Source organism: Mirounga leonina, unplaced genomic scaffold, assembly GCF_011800145.1.
Source record: "Mirounga leonina isolate KUSES-001 unplaced genomic scaffold, KU_Mleo_1.0 Mir_174, whole genome shotgun sequence".
NCBI classification, from domain to species: Eukaryota; Metazoa; Chordata; class Mammalia; order Carnivora; family Phocidae; genus Mirounga; species Mirounga leonina.
The window spans coordinates 11,853,676-11,876,239 of record NW_023270451.1 but is presented as its reverse complement, the minus strand read 5'-3'; positions in this window follow the sequence as shown (position 1 = coordinate 11,876,239).

The window sequence follows — 22,564 nt, the reverse complement described above, 5'->3', positions numbered from 1 at the left end:
ATATATATATATATATATATATATATATATATATATATATATATATAAAATAAAGGAATATCATTCAACCATAACAAAGAAGGAAATCCTACCATTTGTGATAACATGGATGTTCCTTGAGGGCATTATGCTAAGTGAGGTAAGACAAATACTGTCTCATGTCACTGATCTGTGGGATCTAAAATAGCCATATTCCTAGAGACAGTAGAACTGTAGTTACCAGGGTCCTGGTGGGTGGTAGAATTTGGGAAACATTGGTCAAAAGGTACAAGCTTGCAGTTAGAGGATGAATCAGTTCTGGAGACCTAATGTACAACATGATACATGTTGTACATGTAACGTGATGATAATAGTAGTATATTTTATACCTCAAAGTTGCTAAGAGACTAGATCTTAAATGTTCTCAGCATAAAAAGGGATAATTATGTGACTTGATGGAGCTGTCAGCTTTGGTAATCACATCGCAATATGTAAGTGTATCAGGTCAACAGGCTGTACACCTTAACCTTAGTGTTATATTTCACTTATAACTTAATTTAAAAAAAAGAGATTTTTTTTGATATAACTCCACAGGAAATTCAGACATGCAGCCAGTGTTAAGAACCAAAGATGTTGGCTGTTTTCAAAGCTGAATTTCAGTGGGAGAATATCTCCAGAAAAATGACTCAGAAAATAGGTTACAGCAGAACTCCAGGATCCCGACAGGTACACATGATATAGGTATTATGTTCACATAATACAGTGGAAATAGTGCATTTTGTAGTTGTAAGGAGACTAGGGACTAGGAATTTAGTTTTCTTTTTAAATGTCCTTTGGTTTTTAAATTCTAAAGTAGTAAAATCTCAAAATGATCACATGGAATTTTCGCTTAATGTGAACATTTCTGGAATAGCTTCAAGCATCTGGGCCATTTTCAATCACTGCGTTCATATGAAGGACGTTGGTGTAATGTTGTGCAGTTTGTCTCTCTCTGAGTGGCATCTCCCTGTCTCCCACCACACAAACAGTGGCCTCCCAACTCATATGTCCTTCTCACCAGAACATGGGCTCCTTACACCGTCCATTTATCCTGGGCACGCACTTAATGTGTGTGTGTTTCCCCATCATAAACCATATTTTTCACCATAATTTCCTCCATTTCAGTAAAATCTCACTTCTTACCTAAAAGACAAATTTCAAGTATTTCTTAAAGCAGACTTTTATTCTCTGTCAATATTATTTTTTGGTTTTACAATTAAATATTGTGAAAAATTCAAATGCACAGATGAGTACTTAAAACAATGTGAGTGGTGTATTGATACTCTGGCCTCGAAAATGAAGCAGACACTATTTTTTTTTAAAAGATTTTATTTATTTATTTGAGAGAGAGAATGAGAGACAGAGAGCATGAGAGGGAGGAGGGTCAGAGGGAGAAGCAGACTCCCTGCCGAGCAGGGAGCCCGATGCGGGACTCGATCCCGGGACTCCAGGATCATGACCTGAGCCGAAGGCAGTCGCTTAACCAACTGAGCCACCCAGGCGTCCGACACTATTTTTTTTTTTTTTTTTGGTTTGTTTATACTTCTTTCTTTCCTTTTACAGGACTGAGATAAATGCAGATAAAGTCCCTTTTCCCATCGATTTCCTTCTCTTCACTCCCAAATGTTTTTTATTATAATATATATTTTTGTACTCTACTGAGTGTAACCATAAAATACATATATGATTTCAGGTGATACATATAATTTTGCAACTGGCTCCCCACCACTACCAGTGAATATTATGTACTTGTTGATACATGTAGAACTCGTTCAGTGATTTTAATTGCCTTAATAATCTATTGAATGGATAAAGTACAGTTTTTCTGCTCTTCTCCTGAAGGATAGTTAATTTTTTAAAAATAATTTTTTACAATAATAAACTACTTCTGTGGACATTCACGTAAATATTTCTACTCTTGTTTCTTTTTCAACCAGTCTATTCATTGCTAGGAGGTATCCCACTGTGGCTTTACCTTATGTTTCCCTGAGGAGTACTGTATGTGATTATTGGCCGTTTAGGTACTATCTTTTGTGAAGTGACTTTTCATGTCTTTTGCCTTTTTCCCTTTATTGAGTTCTTATTTTCTTATTTATTGGTAGGAGTTCCTTATATATTCTGGATATGAGGCCTTGTCAGATATAAGTTTTTGGAATATCTTCATTCTCTTGCTGTTTCTGGCGGGCAGAATTTTTAAAATATTTATGAAATCCAGTTTATCAGTCTTCTCTTTTATAGTTAGGGCTTTCTGTGTCCTGTTTGAGACAGATAGCTTTCTTTTCCCTAAAGTCATGCAGATATTCTCTATTTTTTTTCTTTTAAATGCTTAATGACTTTACCCTTCACATGTAAGTTATATGATCCACTGTTTATTTACTTTTTGGTATGGTGTAAAGTAAGAATCAAGATTGATTTTTTTTTTCTTGTTCTTAGATCCAGTTGAGCCTGTTTTTGTTTTTGTTTTTTTATTGTTTGTTTTGAAAAGACCATCTTTTCCCCAAGTATTTGCAATGGCAAGATTGGTATACATCAGGAGATAAAATGTGTGTACATCTCTTCTGAGCTCTCTTTTCTGTTCCAGTGGTCTGTTTCTCCTCAGAGATAGTGCACTATATATGAGCCTTGGTCTCAGTATAATTCCTCTAAATTTGCTCTTCTTCAAGATGAAATAATATTTATTATAGGTCCTATGCATCATCATGTAAGGTTGTGTGTGTATATGTGTTTTCCTCTGCTGAAAAATTGAATCTTATATATGTTTATATGTAATTATATGAAATTAGATATGAATATAATTATTTATATTGTTTATATTAATTATATAATAGAGAATATATTATATATTTATATATTTTTTAAAATTTATAACTGTTAATGGATGACACTGAAGTTGTTCCCCTTTATTTGTTTGAATTGTGTTCTGTTTTCCTGGACTAACATTATACTTGGTGATCATATGAGCAAGTGGTTGGGAGAAGCTATGTGACATAGTTCCTCAGTTCATTTTTTTCATTCTTCAGTTGTTAGAGCATAGAGCACTTTCTTTTAAAATAGATGGTGCATTTTATTATATTTTTCTCTTCGGATTTTGGTGTTGTTTTGTTTAAGAATTTTCTTTATCTTTAATCTCCTTTTGTCCCTTCACCAATACATTTGCAAGAAATATGGTGTCTTCCAAGATATCACTCTCTCTCCCAGAAGTTACGTATTCCTAAGGCTGCCTACATCAGATCCTGTACATTTTCCAAGACCTTCCGCTTAGGTCCTCACTATCCAAGGCTGTCACCTGCCATGACTTGTAAATGATTTCACTAGTTTTTACTACAAGTTGGGTCTTTTCCTTCAGGGAGTGAACCCTAACATGTTATCTGTTTACCACTCCTACTAGAGCCTAGTCACCTCCCCACTCTCTCCTTTGTATGGATGGATTCCGGGGCCATCTTTGCTGCTTTCCTGATGGTCTTTTGCTTTTATTTTCTCAATTACATGTAGATTGGTTGTGTGTAGACCCTTATAGCTTCTATTTGTGATAGAGGTGTAAGCTGGGATGATTTTGTTATCCTAATCTCTACTATCTGTATGAGACTTTTCATAGTATTTGGAATGTATGCGGCCACCATTATCTTACAGGAATCTAGAATCTATCTTTCATTTTCAAACTATTCCAAAATAGATTGACAAATGGCATATTTATATAGATTTCTTACTTTATAATGGCTTATTTTATACTCTTCCCCACAGGGATAAGCATGGGTTTACCTATTATTAAAGAATCCTATATAAATTAACTTATTATGTCATTCTTTGGATTGATGGAATTCAGACCTCAGAACACATAAGGATAAACCAAGGGGTTCTTAAAATTCCATAATTACCCTTACTTTCTGGTCTGAGGGCCCAGGAATCTATATCTTTAAGAAGCCCCTAATCTAAAACAAGTAGAAGAAGAGTAATACTTTCTGATTCTCCTCATATATTATATTAAGTTAATGTAAGCCATTATCTTCTTAGTGATAATCATAATACCTTATACTCTCTGAAATATCCTCAGGTATATGAACCTAAACCCTAATTGAAGAGTGAAATATATAAATAATTTTTTAGGCCAAAAATTATTTGTCAAAAAATTCAGAAATTCTGCCATCTAAGTGCTCTCTGATCTTATTCCCAGAAATGCTCCAGGCTGACAGTCTGTTTTCTAAGAACTGGTTTAAGAGATAACATATGATTCAGCAGTTTGTGATCTATGTTCTGAAAGATCTGATTTTTAAAATTTAATGATAGTGGAGTTAAATACCTCCTTTATAATTAGTACCTGAAAAAAAAATTACATGTATCTTACATTGTACATATATTTTGTGGAATTCCACCAAGAGGAAATGACTTATAAGTATCAAAAAAGGACTTATATCCAGGGATTTGAATGCCTTAGCTTAAAGATGCAAGTTCTAGGGGCACCTGGGTGGCTCAGGGGTTTAAGTGTCCAACTCTTGATTTTGGCTCAAGTCATGATCTCAGGGTTGTGAGACTGAGCCCTGCATCAGGCTCCACACTTGGCGTGGAGCCTGCTTAAGATTCTTTCTCTCCCTCTCCATCTGTCCCACCAACCCCCTCCCCACCCATGCTCATGCTCTCTCTCTGAAAAAAAAAAAAAAGTTGTATTATGATCATAAAATTTATTGCTCTTCCTCTATCTTTAAAAACACTTGTTTTTAATAAGATCCCCTTAAAAGAAGCACTCGTTATTATAGAATTTAATTCTCTCACTCAGGAATGGAGTAATTTGCCTAAATTATATAACCTTTAAAAAGTAATTTAACATTTCTCTATAATGATTTCCTTCACATAGAAAAATGGCTAAGTATTATAGTGCTGTTGTACATCAAGAGAAATTTAAAGTTAAGAAGACTTTAAAAACAATTTGCCTATTAATTATCTTTAATTTTAAATACTACATATGTTCACTTGTTAGGTGACACCAAATATAAATTAATTCCACATTTTTCAAATTATAACATTCCAAAAATTGTGATATAAATTCTCATGAATCTAGATAACACTGTTTTCACTATTACAAATATATTTAAAATCGCACATGTGAAATATTTAAAGAATATTATTATTATTATTTTAAAGACTTTATTTATTTATTTATTTGACAGAGACACAGAGAGAGAGGGAACACAAGCAGGGGGAATGGGAGAGGGAGAAGCAGGCTTCCCTCTGAGCAAGGAGACCGATGTGGGGCTCGATCCCAGGACACTGGGATCATGACTTGAGCCGAAGACAGCCGCTTAACGACTGAGCCACCCAGGTGCCCCTAAAGAATATTATTTTTTATCTCCACATTTAATGAAACCATTTTATTTAAAGTCGTGGTACATAACCTTGACCTTGGTACCTTTGTAATGACTACAGTCACTCTTGGACTCATCTAAAAATTTTTAAGAACCTGTTGCCTTTTCTTCTGACTGCCTAAATTGTCTAGATTCATTACTTTTTAAAATCAGCATGTAAAAAAATAATAAAATAAAATCAGCATGTCATGCTATCATTGGAAATTTTATACCAGCCCAGTTACTGATTCATATAACTTTAGGGTAGTTTGGGTTTGTTTTTAATATTTTCCCTGTTCATATATATTGGTACCTCCAGTACATACTACTTAATGTATGGCTTTAGAAAGGATCACTAAAAGGATTTTTAAAATAGTGATATCCATCACTTGGACGTGTGAGGTTATGCCTCTTAGAATAACTAGATCATTCTAGATCAATGTCATCTAGTCATCTAGATCAATGACTAGAATAACTAAACTCTTTCTCTCTCTCACTCTCCTTAATGTAATCTACCAAGTAACCTCTATAAACATCCAAAGTAGATCAGTTACTGTCATTGCAGGCTAAAGCATCATTCCCAAACAGTACTTTAAATCAAGAGATGTACAATTAGAAGGTGTGTGATGACTTAAATATGAAGCAATTTCTTTCTCAGAGATAATGGAAACAGATTTCCAGTCATGCAATCTACATTGATTATTTATTTATGCCACAATTCATTTCTTCTTAAGAAATATTTGTAATCAGACACAGTTTAGTTAAGCTTCCTTTTTTTTTAAAAAAAAATCTTATTTATTTGATGGAGAAAGAAGGGGGAACACAAGCAGGGGATGCTGCAGAGGGAGAGGGAGAAGCAGACTCTCCACTGATCAGGTTGCCCAACGTGGGGCTCGATCCCAGCACCCCAAGATCATGACCTGAGCCAAAGGCAGATGCATAACAGACTGGGCCACCCATGTGCACCTTAAGCTTCCTTAAATTGGAAAAAAAAAAAAAAAACTTTTAGAGCTTTCCCTTAATTTAGAAGTTGTTATTATGCCCTTTGCAAAGAAATCAGAAGGATTTTCCTTAACCATTTTTTAGATGTAGTTGTAGATGAGAGGTTCTCTGGCAATTCCCACCACTGCCCTTCTGGATGTTGGAATGTGGTGCAGAAGAAGGCCTGTTGGTGTCACCCTACAGAGCAATCGCAGCTCACAAGGGTTCAGAAATTTTCTGCTCTGTTTCTATCTCCATCCATGCCGACATCTCAAAAGCAATAGCTTATATTTTACATTTTTTCTTATACTTTTCTTAATGACAATAATACATCTTGAACACTCAAATGTTTGTGTATTTTTTTAGTTCCTATCCATATTTTTTAAATATTGAGTGGAGAATTTTGGCTGTTTTCATTTTTTTTCCAACTATTTCATTGATTGTTCTTTCCCAAAGCAGAATAATGGCCATCTTGACCTTTGCTTATAATCAAAATATCAAATTAAATCAGTAAAGTTTCATTAAAAACAAGAACGTTTTTTCAACTATACTTCAATAAAAGACTTTTAAAAACTTTAAAAAAAAGGAAGTTTCTATAATTCTCAACTCAGATAATGAAACGTGGCTTTGCTTTTCCATGTTTGTAAAGCTATCTAAAAAAATTTAGCATGCAACGGTACAGATTAATATTGAGTCCTCTAAAAACACAGTTAAAGGATATCCGTACATAGGCTGAGATTCCATATAGAAGTATCACAGTAATGGGATCAACCGAGAAGCGTATCTCCTTCATAAAGAAGAGTTCTTTTCATATATCAGTTTTTGGAGAGTGTCAGTGAGTCATAACCTAGCAAGCCACCCTATACAGAAGATACCACAAAAGGAAATATGATTTAGTCTAACCTAATTTCTTGGCCATTTTTAAGTATAATACAACAGAATGATTCTTTGAATTACTGATAGCATTTTCAGACTACATGTATTATTACAGAAAGTATAAATACCTCCTGAAAGACCCAGTATTCAGCTTTGGAACGTGTGGGCATGGCCATAGCTTCAGACTTTAAAGCACATAAAGCTGCCTGTTGTAATGAATGTTTAAGTTCTTCAGATTCCAGTGTTACAACCGTTGTTTGGGGGGTGATCTTTAAATGTGCGTGTTTAGTAATATTTTAACTACTAGAATCTATTAGTAAATCTACTTATTTGGATCTGTAATCCGGGAGAGCATGTCCTGCCCAAATCCCTACCTCCCTGGGCTACATGTGCCGTGTACTTTGAGCAATTAAATAGACTCTTATAATCTCTCTTCTGGGCTTTTGGAGTTCTCATCTTAAGAGAGAAAAACCTTCTCTAGAAGTTACAGGATAAATCAAGTGAACTTTTAACATAATAGATGTGTTTCAAAAGTATATTTTGATAAAACTTGATTAATATTTTAATAATGTTAAGAATTTTGATAATACATATCAAACCCTTTACCGAATTTGCATGTCTTCATGTCTGACTTTTGTTAATAAGGGATATACTGTTTTAATTAAAATATTTGCCTAATATTTTTGGAGAACTTAAATGAGAAAGTCACAGAACATATAGAATATAAAGGTAAGTTTAGATAGCTATTTCCTCTAGTCAGATGAGGTCTCAATTTCATCCCTCGAGGTAGATTCCCTTACAGTGACCTGTCCCACAAACTGCTATGACTTATCAATAAGATCACCTTTGATAGAAAGATTTATATGGGCTATTCTCTCATCATTTCCAATTTTATACCTGGCCCGAGTACCAGGATCCATGTCTGCATAGGGCATTCTCTTCCTGTGGGGCATATAGTCAATAAACAATTAAAATTTAAGGGAAGAGAAAGTACGTGATAAAAAACAGACTAAAACCAAAGGGTTGCATATGTTGTCATCAGAACAATATAGTCTGACGCTTGTTTTTTTCTCCATTCCTGGAGCTTATCCACTTAAAACCGGAGACCCTTTTAGTAGAATAAAAATACTCCCTTCCGATATGTGCACCAGGTTTAGCTCTGTTTTTCACCCTTAATTTAAAAAGAAAAACAGGTGTACAGCATCTCTCCTACTGCAATGACACTTTAATAGCATCATGGAAATAATTTTGCACCTTTTTGTTTTAAATGATAATACCATTGACATATTTCCTTGCTTTTTCTGTTTTAAACTGTCAGCTTCTTGGTATATAGGAAGTCTCCTTAAAATAGGATATGGATAAAGGAAAAAGCATGAGTTAAGAATCTGACAAGTTGAGCCTGTGTTACTTCTTCAATGCAAGGATCATAAAATTATAAATAATTAATTATAAAAAAATTAATCATAAATAAAAAATTATAAATAAAAGATTCAAGATCTTTTTTGAATGAGTTTCCTCACATATGAAAATAATGTGGTGGAATGAATAGTCAGTAAAATTGTTCACTTAACTCTCCTGGAATAATAAAAAATAATGTCTGTGTAGAATTTGGCAGTTAATAAGGCTTTTTTTCATATTTATTAACTTCATTCTACAACATTCCAGCTCTTATAAGTCCCATAAATTGCAAAAGATATTTTAATCCTAAAGAGGAATCTTTTCCATGATTAAAAGGTTATTTGGGAAAGTATGTTAACTTCAGTTTCTTTATCTATGGAATTGGTGATAATAAATGTCTCACAGTGATGTATAGATAGCAAATCTCTCCACAGTGGTTTTTTTACAGGGGATAAAACTCAACTCTAATTAGCTATTTAACTCTTATCCATATAACTAATTGCTATTGCATGTAATTGCATATGTTTCCAGCCAGAATTCTATGTATATGTTCATAAGGCTTAAGGCTATCAGTCTGTGGTTTGAATGAAGTAACAAGTTTATAATAAAATATGTCCAAGTAACAAGGGCCAGCATATACAATCGGATATCTTTATTGTGGCAAATAATTTTCTTGCTAACTGGTGATGGACCACTCAAATTTCCCTTCAAAGAAACCACAAAAGAATTGTCTCCCTTGCTACTGTGGGTGTCCTTAGGTACCCTTCAGCTGTCAGCCCTTCTGGGATTGTCTTAGCTGGAGAGCCTCTTTGCCCAAGGCCGCCTGGCATACATCCAGTGAATTATGGACGTGGCAGTACACAGGACCAGTCATCTCCTTTAAACTGAAGATAACTTTGGAGGACTGTCCTCTGAATCTCCCCCACTGGAGGATGGGAGGATCAGCTGAGGATGAAGCTGCCCACTCCCGCTTCCTTCCCCTCTCTTCTACAGATGTTGATCCCAGACATCCCTACTAAACATCCTATGTGCTCAGTTCTTTCTCAGAGTCTGCTTCCTGGAGAACTCACCTTGCAAAAAAATATTTATTAGACATAAGATGATGTACAATTTATGAGAGAAAAATTCTTTCAGAGGGATAACTCACACGACTTATATAAAAGAGTATAATGGTATTTAAATAAGTCTTGAATATTTAAATGGAAAGGCTGTAACCCACTTACAATGAGATCTTAAGTTAATGTGTGTGCATATGTGTGCATGCATGATGTACTGGAAACAAACATGTAGGTCTATGGCAGATGGTGTTAATTTTAAACCAAATATAAATTTCCTCCTTCTTCTTTACTAACCAAAATACAGTTTTATTCAGAGCAATGTTATTTCTTATTCCAGGCAAGATGCTTATTGTTCTGGTCTGTCTTTACCATAGAACTTATTTCAGGTCTATGAGATAGAAACAGCATCCTGGCTGCATGTCCTGAGAAGGTGTGTGTTTGTTTGGTTGGGTTTTTTCTTTTTAATGATTAGTAAAATGGGATTGGCACTTCCCTTTCTAGCCTTCATTCTGCCTTGAGCACAGATGTGCTGTTTGGAGTTGAGGCATCCATCCATTGGCTATGAGGAGAAAGAAAAGAGGACAGGGGGACCAGAGACGCTGGCCCTTATATGGTTGAACTGCTCAGCCACCCTCAGCAGCCATCTCTTCCCAGACTGCCTGATACACACGAAACAAAGAGGTCTTAAATTAACTTAATCACAGGATTGACTTTCTTGAGTCTTTTAAGAAGATAGGAAAATGATGCTTTGTCATGAAATTTAAGCAAAATTAAGAAATCCCTTTAGCTCTACTTTACTGTATTAACATACAAGAGCCTCAAATTTTACATAAAAGCTGAAGAAGGGGAGAGAAAAATCAGTCCTTTAAATTCTGGGGGATTATTGTGAATACAAAAGGAAGAGTGAGAAAGAATGAGGATGTCAGATGCCAAGAGTTCTCATGCCTCATCCTCTACCTCGTCCACACCTCAGGTTGGGGGCTGTAGATGTGTCTAAGTTTATCTAAGGGAGCACAGTATCAGAAAGCTGTAGGTCCTTAGGAAATATCTACCCTTCAGTTCAGCCATGGCAAAATGCCCTGGCAGTAGGGACATGGAAATGGCAGAGGAAAGTAGGTAACTAGATGGGCCTGGGGCTGTGGTCTTGGTCTTCAAAGTTTGGGTGGCATATTGGGAAGAATGGAATTAAATGTCTGGCCTAGGATTTCTTCCCGTCCTTTAGGAGGGCAGGCAAGGATGCTTTTGGGAAAGAAGGCAGGCACCTGGGTTAATCTTCTGTAAATATACTAATAACTCACTTCCTAGAAAATAAGCCAGTATTTATCAGGAGTAGAATTTTACCTATTGAATTTTTTTAGCCAGGATGACCCTGCTTTAGGACTGCTCGTGGCAAACAAATGTAGAATCTATGGATTTGTGAAATATGACTCCGAGCAAAGTCCTGTGAGCTGTGCAACTCTCTGGGTATAAGATGAAGATGTTCCCTATTTTATGTGGTAGCCCCATACATCTTACTAAAGACCTCATATATTATTCTGTGTCACAGAGCATGGCTGATGTAGCCAGACCTCTCCCTTCTTCATCTGGTCTTGATTATTTGTTTTCTTGACATTACTAGTAAAGCTTGACACTGGATAAGATATCTGGATATCTTCTGCCTGTTAGATCTGACAATCTGATATTTTTGTTAGCTCATATGTATAGGACCCTAGATTCCCCTGTGCTCTACAAAGAGTATTAAAAGGTGCTAAGAAGGCCAGGAGACTAACAAAGAACTTATATCGGAAAAAAAAAATGCTACAGTGTTCAGGGAAAATATGTTTGATCGATTCTTGGTGAGCTTAGTGAGATCCAATAATTTGGTGAGAATGGGGATTTTAAAATTTTTTTCACCCTATTTCTAATAAGGTTACCAAACACATAGTAGCTTCTCAACAAATAAATTGTATAAATGTACAAATAAGTAAATACATATTTAATAACTTAAGTCCTCTTTCTAGGTAATTCACCCTCTGCTTGGATATCTCAGCAATGTGCTCCGTGCTTTAGCTTTCTTGGGCTACTCTCTAGATAGTGTCAGTGTGTATATAGCAGGAGCTTATGTAACCATGTGACAAAGTGGAGATGAAGGAGGTCATTGAATTAATACCAGAGTCTTCTGAATCTCCTGAGGTCTTTTCTGCAGTTCAAGTAAGAGATCCCAAATGTCAACAAATGCTGGTATCATATGTTAGAAGCTATAGTCCTACCTATTTGCCTCCTTCGATAATGTCTTTGAATGAATTTCCATCTTTGTTCAGAATGCAGGCAAGCCTGTACTCATCCACTGACCCTCACAGAATTGCCCTCTTTCTTCATATGGACATGATAGAACTTCTAGTTTCCTTGTACACATCACAAAAGATCGTGAGTATTGCCTCGCCATAATTATATTTGCCTTTTTTGAATTTTCTTTTTACCATTTCTCCTGTGCTCTAGTACACATGACACCGTTACTAAAGCTGGAAACATCTGAGGGTTGGGTTGGTCTCCAGACCCTTGACCTTTCTCCCAAAGAAACACTGTTAACTAGATGTGTCTAGGTTTTCTTCTGGTAAATTTGGTCTTAACTTGGAAATCCAGCCTCTAATTCCTTGTTTTTCCTAAATGCTCCTCTTCCGCTGAGAGCCCCTTAAGAGGGAAGAAGTTAAATTTTAGCTTTTTATTTACTTTGTGTCATTTCTTGCTGGTATCCTAGAAAATAGACCTCCTGGATTATCCAACATGTGAGTAAGGGTAATTTTTCAACAATATTGAATAAAATTTATCATCTGAATTCTCTGTGCTTAAAAATAAAACAAAATTTAAAGGGGGAGATGAAACTTGTTTCTCTGTATTTTGAGCATTGATAGCCATTACCAAACTAAAGATCTGAAGAATCTGCCTCAGGACTCCAAGCTGACAAATGACCTCCTTATTCTAGGCTAAACATATCTGTTCCTTCCTGGATAACAAACTATCTGATCAGAGCTTGCATTTGGAAGGCTGCAAGAGAAAATGTTTTATGGGCAAAACAAAGTCAATGTTTAAATATTTGCAAACCATTATCTCTGTTACCCAGAATCACAAAGAACCTACCACCTATTCTTAATTTCTTCATCCTCTCCTTCACAATTCTGCTACCATTTACACAGCAGTAAAAAATGGTAGTTGACTCACATGATAGATTGGAGGTCCAGAAGCTTTGAAGACACAAAAGAAGCTGGTGGTAATGGACACAACCTAAGAAAAGAGGAGTGGTGTGTGAAGACATGGAGAAAAGGTTGTCTGAGGGATATGAGGTCAATGAGTATGTATGTTCCTCTCTAGTTAAGGAAATAGCCATGCAGGTACGAGGCCCAAGATTAAGAAAATGGATTCTCTGTATAGACAAGGGCACTATTTAACTGTGCTTAACAGGATAGGTCTCCTCCTTTATCTTCAGTCATTGGCAGATACTTGAGCCATCCCCACAGTGAGCAACAGAAAGGCAAAGAGAGCAAGTTATGAAGATTGTTCAGTGATCAGAATTGATGAGAAATACCGGATGCAATCTAATGTTTTGAAGAGAGAGGGAATCAGGTCAGTTAATAGAAATGGAATTTAGGAAGGCAATGAATTCAGGAGAGTGGGAACAGATCAGTCAGCAAGGCCTTGGGGAGAAATAGAGAAAAGGAGAAGAAAACTACAGAGTGTTTATATTCCTTGCCTACAATATGAAGAAAGGGAAGAACCTAGTAGGAGTTCAATCAGGTAGTTAAGAGCTTTTGGCATGTAGCTTGATAAAGAAAGAAAACATGTAGAAAGGAGTTAACACTGTACTTATAGACGGTCATTCAGGGGCTGGTTAGCCCCATCCTAGAACATGCCCAAAGAAAATTTGGGAAGGTTTATGCCACAGAGAAAGCAAAGTCTAGAAGTGACACATCTGAGAGTTATCAGTCCTCCCACTGAGAATGATGGTTTGTGAGAGACAGACTACACAATCGTAGAGGAAATCTTTGCGGGCTGCCTAACGGTATGTAGAGGAAACCAAGGATCAGCACAATTTAGGAAAATTCACAGCATGAAATAGAAGACTTAATATAGATAATCAGAACAAATGGCATGGAAGAGAACAGATAATTTAGGGAACAAAGGAAAAAAATTGTGATGAGTGTCCTCAGAGGGATTATAGAGGATGCTACTTCTGAAAACAAGATCAGGCTTCTAAAAAAAGGATCAGCCAGAGAATAACAAAAAGGGATGTTAAGCATAGATTGAGAAGTTAAAAAAAATCAGTGAAAAGCCTAAATATTTTAAATGATTAAAGAAAACCAAAGCAAAACCAAAAAAAAAAAAAAATCTCAAAGTTTTACCAAGTATTCTCCTAATTATTTTTATAGCTCAACTCATGATTTTTTGGGGGTACGGGGCAGAAGAGAGGACTGTTACTACCAAACTAATCAGTACTCTCCTTCTTTAGTCCATATTTTGTTCTTAAATGTAATTCTTTTATCTTTGTGGTGGTCTAGCTATAGTCCATAAGTCACTCGTAAGAGTGAGATAGGTAGATAGTGGAACTTTCTTTACCTCTAAATCAATATTCAAATAATACTATAGCTTACTGTGGATGTCCTAATAATAATATATGTTGTCTTTAAATATTAATTAAAATATAAAGCAGCAGATGTACAAATAGAACAGAGAGTTTTAGTAATGCACTTCAGCGGTGCATACCCAAAATTTGGTCTTACCTGTATGAAGAATATGTATGAGCACTGATAAATAATAACATAATTCCTGAAGAAGCTTTGTGTTTCCACATACTTTATGCCAATAGAAAGCCATCAGTGGGAAACTTCAAAATACACCTTTGAAAATGCTTGCATGTTAGTCAGTACCCAACAGTGATAGGTTTCACTAAATTACATTGGTGGCAGGAATCTTTCTCTGGTCGGTTGTGTGTCTACCAAAATTGCCACTATGAGTGACGCTACAAAGAACACTACACAAAATTGTTTCCAAGTTTTTTTATCTACAATAGAGAAAAACAAATTTTTTTGAATGAAATTTCTTGCCAAGTTTCTGTTTTTATTTAGAAAACTGAGGTGGGGGGAAGGCGGAAACGTTGGAAGGAAGAGAAACACAAACATGTTTTGCTCTTTAATTTATTCTATTAAAGCCAAACATCTCTTCAAATTAGGGATTTTCCTCATCTTTAGGTGGCATGGAGCTAAAATAGTTAAGGTAGACAATTTTCCTAAAGGAAAAACAATTTCTTTTTCTTTCATTGAGCTTGCTCTCTGCGTCAGCTTCATTCCTCAGAGATGCAAATGATTTGGGGGGGGGGGCAGGGGAATACATGAAAAGGAAAAAGAGGCAAAGGAGCAGAAGCAGGTGTGAAGAGCTTTCAGATAAAGGTGTCCCTGACGCCTGACCATGGACATCCCTGAAAGGAGAAAGGGAAGGGAGGATTAAGCTGTAGGAAGAGCTACAGCTTGAAGTGTAGTCTGAGAAAGTCATGGGCAGGTGGTGGAGAGTCCTTGAGTACAGGTTGCCCATTAGAGGAGACCTGGCTACAAGCAGAAATGCATCAACTCTAGTACTGCTACTGGGCTCAGGCAATGGCCAGGAGCTGTCCACTAGAAGGTGACCTTGGCAGCTTGAGCAATCGAATGTGAAGACGTGGCCATGGGAGGCTGTCAGCCAGCTAAGCTCCTTGCAGCAGGTTCTCTTGAAAGTTCCCAATGGTATACCTCCATGGTCACACATCATTTACTCAATTCTGCCGTTTTCTCTTTTTTATTCCTTGCTCTTATTTTGTGGTTGTACCAGTCAATAAGAAATGTTGGTTTTTGTTTGTATGCATTTAGCTGAATATTTACATCCTCCCTCTTTTGATTCATTGCTGGTTTATTTTATGATCTATCACCCAGCCAAAAAGAAGAATTCAATGGAAGCAATGCTTTAAGACTTCTCTCTAATTTGGTAGCTACTTTAAGGTCATTAGAAAAAAGTGATTAACAGTTTTCAAACCTTATTTCCTATACCTAGACAGAAATGCTTGTTCCTAACATGTAAATTCATTGCCATACAGCTGTGGGAACCAAATGGGGATTGTAGTTGTGTGCCCTTAGCCCACATAATTACAGAGAAGCTATTTAACACCTCAGCCATAAAGTCGAAAGAATTATTTTACCTCTGTTATGTCCAAATTCTCTAGCTTAGTGACCACATGACAGTGTTTAATAGAAGATTGTAATGGGCTATATAACTGACAAAGTAAACTTTATGAAGAACCATAAAAGAATGTCTATTTGGTGGGATAGTTACAGATTGTTACAGAGGCTTCAATTTTATGTAAAAGAAAGAATGCATTATAAAAGGATTTGTTACATGAGATTTCCCAACCAAGGGCAATGAAAAAACTTGATAGACCTTAGCAGAGAAGCCTATGAAAGTTAAAATACCTATTTAAATAACTTGGAGTGATTTGATTTTTAACCATGGAGAAAGAATCAAGAACTCTTTCTTGGCGGTTTAAGAGCTTAGCTCTGAGATTTGAGAAAAAGTGCATGACCATACTGAAACAAAGAGAAAATTGCATGTCTCTGGAGTATTTTGTTAGACAAAATGGTAGATAAGAATTGAGATATGATCATTGCTGAGCAGATGATTCAAAAACTTGTGTTATCCCTAATTTAGAAGGACATGAGCTCAGAGGCTCTCTTTACCTCCTTCTTGACAAATGGTATGAGTTTTTTGAGAAAGGAATGTTCACATGTTGAGTTACTTATGTCTGAAGTCTTCATAAATATAATAGCCAACAAAGACACAGCTCATAAGTCTTACAGTTCTCCAGTTACCTTCTACCATGATAAGACTTCAGCATAGTCAGTGCATTCATCAGTATTCCAAATTATCAGTGAATATGTCATATTCATTTCAATAGCCAATATTTCCTAAGTATTTCCCACTCTATTTTTTTTAACTTTAAAGTACTTAAGGCTTCATGTTTAATTTTTAATATTGAGACCTTGCTAGCTGGCCTTCATAATCTCACTTTGAAGGAAGCATTTGTCATAGTAAATACATAATTGAGGTGATGTGCTGGTTGGGTGTCATGGTAGAAAAAAAATTGTAGTCACTCGAATTAATTATAATCATTTAACCTTTATTCTGTCTTGTCTTAAGACTCTACTTGGGCTTCTGAGTGCAATTGGCATCAAAATATAAGTTTAAAGCCTTGCGTTTTTGAACAACACTGTTGAGGCTTGTATTAGTTTGCTAGAACTACCTTACTTAACAAAGTACTAAAGACTGGATGGCGTAAGCAGCACAAATTTATTTTCTCATAATTCTAGAAGCAAGAAGTCTGAGGTGAAGGTGTTGGCATAGTTGGTTTCTTCTAAGGACCTTTCTCCTTGGCTTGTAGATGGCCATTTCTGTAGAAGTCCACACATGGACTTCCCTCTGCATGTGTGGATCCTAATCTCTTCTTTTTTTCTTTTTTAAGTAAAATCTCTAAAAAGATTTTATTTATTTGAGAGAGAGAGCAGGGGGAGAGGCAGAGGCAGAGGGAGAAGCAGACTCCCAGCTGAGTGGAGAGCCCAACTAAGGGTTCGATCCTAGGACCCTGGGATCATGACCTGAGCTGAAGGCAGACACTTAACTGACTGAGCCACCCAGGCACCCCTCTTCTTTTTTTACTTTTGATACTAATTTCTTCTTATAAGGACATCAGTCATATTGGATTAGGGCCCACCCACATGACCTCATTTTGCCTTAATTATTTTTTTAAGGGCCCTATATACAAACACATTCGCATCCTGAGGTACTGGGGGTTAGGACATCATTGTACAAATTTTAGGGGTAGGGGCATATTCTGCTCTTATATATCCGCTTCCTCTAATCATCTCTGTTAATGGTTTGAGTGTATACCTTCCAAAGTCTATTCAAATTTAAATGTATTTTTAAAAAATTCAACAAAAAGGAGACATTGCCCTACATAGTGTCTTGCAAATTGTTTAAAATGAAAAAACAAAAATGACATGTGTCTTTTCTGACCATATTCATAGCTCCATTTCATCTTAATACAGCATTATATCATATTTAATGAGTTTGTTAGTTATTTTTTTTTAAGATTTTTATTTATTTATTATTTGAGAGAGAGAGAATGAGAGAGAGCACATGAGAGGGGGGAGGGTCAGAGGGAGAAGCAGACCCCCCGCCGAGCAGGGAGCCCGATGCGGGACTCGATCCAGGGACTCCAGGATCATGACCTGAGCCGAAGGCAGTCGCTTAACCAACTGAGCCACCCAGGCGCCCCGAGTTTGTTAGTTATTTTAATCAAATTCCTATTTATGATGTACATATTGGTTAAATCCCATTTGGCTGAGTTTAACTAAAATCTGTATGGGCTTGGTTAAGCTAAAAGAGAATTAACTGGATGGTTGCAGGGATAGCACATGTAATCCCAGGAAGAGCTGAGAGTCATCTCTAGGGAAGATGAGAGAGGGGAATAGTCAGCTTTGGTCAGTGTCTCAAGGCAGCAATATGGGATTTATAGACCCCAATCATGAAGTTAGCAGTTCGGCCAGTAAAGAACCTGGCAGAACACCCAGTAGGTGGTTTATTCACAATGTTTAAATTGATTACATTTCTTTTACTATTAAAGGCAATATTAGACTCACAGATGTAATAAACATCTGAATGGTACTGGCTATGTAATTTGCAAGGCCCAGGGCAAAATGAAAATGTGAGGCCTCTTGTTCAAATGCTATAAGAATTTCAAGATGGTGACAGCAGAAGATTAAACCAAGAACAGAGTCCAGGGAGAAGCAGATTCCCTGCTGAGCAGGGAGCCCGATGTGGGTCTCCATCCCAGGACTCTGAGACTGTGACCTGAGCTGAAGGCAGATGCTTAACTGACTGAGCCACCCAGGCGCCCCTAAACATACAGCCTTCTGTGACCATGCAGGTCACATGCTCATGAAATAGCTCTGATTCTGAGATAACTGCCAAAATCGGATAAATTATTTTTTATAAATAATCAAGAGTTGAAAAATGTAAATCTGAAATTTATGAGTGTATGTGTATCTTTATCTGTCTTTTCCCCCCAGAAAAATTTTCCTAGAAGTTTGAAATGCAGTTTTGTATAGGGCACTTTTACTAGCTAAATAAGGGTATACAGTAAAACACACATATGGTAAAAGTAAAAATATTCTTTATTTCATTTTTAATTCGAAGTTTTATTTTGCCAATGCAGGCCAAAGTATATTTATCCCTAGGAGTATTTATCTCCCCAGTTGAAGTCAGATGTCACTATAAATCAGTGTTGTCATTTGATAGTAAGGAAAGGAGCAATTTTATGGTTGGCATACCAGATGAAAGATTTAATAGTAAATTATTCAAGGCATGTGAATGTTCTGTGTTAGTAGATAAACACACCTGAGACCAGTTCAGTAATCCAGTTACGTTAGACATTGTGTCCTTAAAGTTTAGCCTATTTGTTTTTATTTGTTGACAATCAAGCTCTTTATTTCACTTACAATTCTTATATATCTATAAGTGAAAAGCAAATGGTTACGTTAATCTAAGATGTGCTTCTGTTTATTAAAGGCTGTCAGGGTTCCCTAACTCAGTCTAACATCTGGCTCCTGCCATTCAGCAGAGCAGTAACACAGATGGGGGGGTGGGTGGCGCTGCTAAGCATTAGGGCAACAATCTGGAAACCATCTAAAAGGAAATGACTTCTAGTAGGTGAACAGTTTTCCTAAGCATCCAAATTTGGAGGTATCTGTGCGACATTTTTTAAAAGCATGAAAATGTTTTTTTAAATACACAGTTTTTTTTTAATTGCCAAATTATTTTGATTTTCTTTACAAAGTCTTTGCCTCTTTGTTTTCTTTCTCATGAATTACCTCCTAAATTCTTACTAAAGAGTGGCAAAGTAGTAGAAAGCAGTGGATGAAATACTGTTAGCTTAATGTGTAATTATTTTAATCAAGTTTGAGGAAATTATATGTAGTATATCTAAGTCTTATAAGCAATTTGAGCTAGGACAGTCTCATGTCATTTTCCAAAGCAGCTCCTGAAAGGCAGGCAAATTAATAAAACTTTTGAAAAACGATATTTTCTCTTTAGCTAATACAATGTCTTTTTTTTTTTTTAAATCAGTGTTTAGATATGGCTATTCTCTATGGAGATCACACATACAAAGAAAACCTAAAATAAGTAGCAGTAGTCTTACCAAGAAAGAAAGAATTACTTGTAGAATTAATGAGGAAACCCAGAGAAGAATTCTCTAAGCAGCACAAACTGAAATATTGATGCCAATATTTCAAGAGACCTAATTGATTATTCAATTCAGGCAGACTTAATTCTGGACTTTGGGCAACTGAACATCATCTATTTTTCTAAGAACATAATGTGTCCCACATAATCACCATTTGTAGGTATACACAGCCAGTCCATTGGCATGTGGTTTCTTCCCCAACCTCCCCTCGCAATATACATTCACCAAAATAGTGTAAGCTACTCAGAACATGCACGTACTTGCAAATTCCTTTACACACATTAAGAACACAAATCAAGGCCACCTGGCGCAGTTCCTGGCATATGAAGGTCTAACAACCTCTTTCTTTCTTTCTTTTTCTTTTTCTTTCTTTCTTTCTTTCTTTTTTATTTGACAGAGAGAGAGACAGTTGGAGAGGGAACACAAGCAGGGGGAGTGGGAGAGGGAGAAGCAGGCTTTCCGCTGAGCAAGGAGACTGATGCGGGGCTCGATTCCAGGACCCCGGGATCATGACCTGAGCCCAAGGCAGCTGCTTAACGACTGAGCCACCCAAGTGCGCCAACTGCTTTCTTTAAAGAAAACACTTTATAGCTGATAATGCAGAGGCTTAGCAAGGGTCAGTGACTTATCCAAAGGTATGTCTAGAGGATAAACCTATGGCTTCCCAGGCCACTGCCCTTTGCATTTCACCCAGCTATCCCTTAGTATGGAAGCCTTTGATATCTGACATTTCTGTAACAACAAATACAACATGTGAGTTGAGAAGCTATGGGTTCAACACCAGTGGGCAGCTAGTGGACTATCATGAAGTAAATCCTGTGCTTAGAACATTATCATCAGTGCCGATCAACACCTAAAACGGATTCCTGAATTTGCCAATTTGGATAACTGTTTTTCAAATCCTTTATTACATGCTATATATTCTTAGATCTTTTTCAGAAATCAAAATTCTGTGCACTACAAAACAGAGTTGATATTTCAAAATTAGTTTATCAAATTAAAATAGGTGATAGTCCTGGGAAATATCTTGCCTTTGAACATTAGGTCTGATTTATCTGATTCTGAAATCTAAATTTAATAAAAACAAGATAATCTCTAAAACTCTATTTTATCATTCCAGACACTGTATCTACCACAACCTTAGCGGCTGTCAACACTTAGCAAGAACTTATTATGTGAAAGGCTTTTGACATCCAGTTACCCATACTGAAATTTATTACATTTTGATAGTAGGCAGAGCATACCATAATAGTCACCCATGCCATCATTTTGTAGAGGTATAAACTGAGGTTTGAAGCGGTGTTGATTTGTGGTTAAGAGCATACGCTCTGGAGATAAAATCTCAGCTCGACAACCAAAGCAGACATGAAGAAGCAAAGTAACCTCGTTTTCCTAATCCATAAAATAAATCTGTTGCAAAACTCGACTGACATAGGGCTTAGAATAGCATATGGCCCGCTGTAAGCTTCCTGGGTAGGTTGGCCGTTCACTGCTTAGCAAATTGCAGGATCACAGAGCAGAGCGGAGTTTTGAGCCTTCGCAGTAAAGCACCAGGTTATACTGCTGCTCTGTTCCTATTTCACGCTCCCCACCCCCACCCTTCACCTCAAGTGTGCCACATTTAAGGAGTGGATTTCTGATCCAGAATGGATCGCAGTTTCATTAGGAGGACCTAGGGCCTTAGGACCACATAGGACTATTTTCCCTTCTCTTTCTATTTTTGTTTCTTTTAATTACTGCCTTTTCTATTTGTAAATACGTGTATGACATGAAAGTATTGAAAATTCCCCTAAGCGGTGGATAAGAACAAGACATAAATTACACAGCACTTACCAAAATCAGCAAGATAAAATGTAGCCACTTGATCTGGAGCTGCATTCATACTGGTGTGAAATTTGACTGTGAACAATTAGGAAAGCAAACCTTTAAAATGGGTATTACTTATAAAATATAGTTTGTTTTTTTTAAAAAGATTTTTATTTATTTATTGAGAGAGAGAATGAGAGAGAGCACATGAGAAGGAGGAGGGTCAGAGGGAGAAGCAGACTCCCCGCTGAGCGGGGAACCTGAAGCGGGACTCGATCCCAGGACTCCAACCTGAGCGGAAGGCAGTCGCTCAACCAACTGAGCCACCCAGGTGCCCCTAAAACTAACTAAATAAAAGGTATACCTCATCTCTGCTTCTAGTCTACTTACAAATAAATAGGTCTTTTTTTGTAACATCTGTGTTCATTCTCTCTTTAACATTTCTCTTGTATATTTAAGTACAAGAATAATATTTCTGACATAGTCATGTTTAAGTGCCTTTAGAAAACATTGCATTTAAAAAGTTAATTATGCTCTATTGGGCATTCATTGTGATAGGTGTGAACTTTATAATTAATTATATGGGATTATCTATTTATAAAGCAGATTTCCTTGCTAACTGGAAGAGTAATCATGTGTTCTAACTTCAAATTATTGTATTGTAAAAAAATTTATTTGGATAAAGCAAACATTTATATGAAAAGATTGATTATTTTATGACCCATATATAGTATTAAGAGCAAGGTAATGCATTCATTTATTTCAAAAAGAATACAGAGAGATTAGTGAGACCA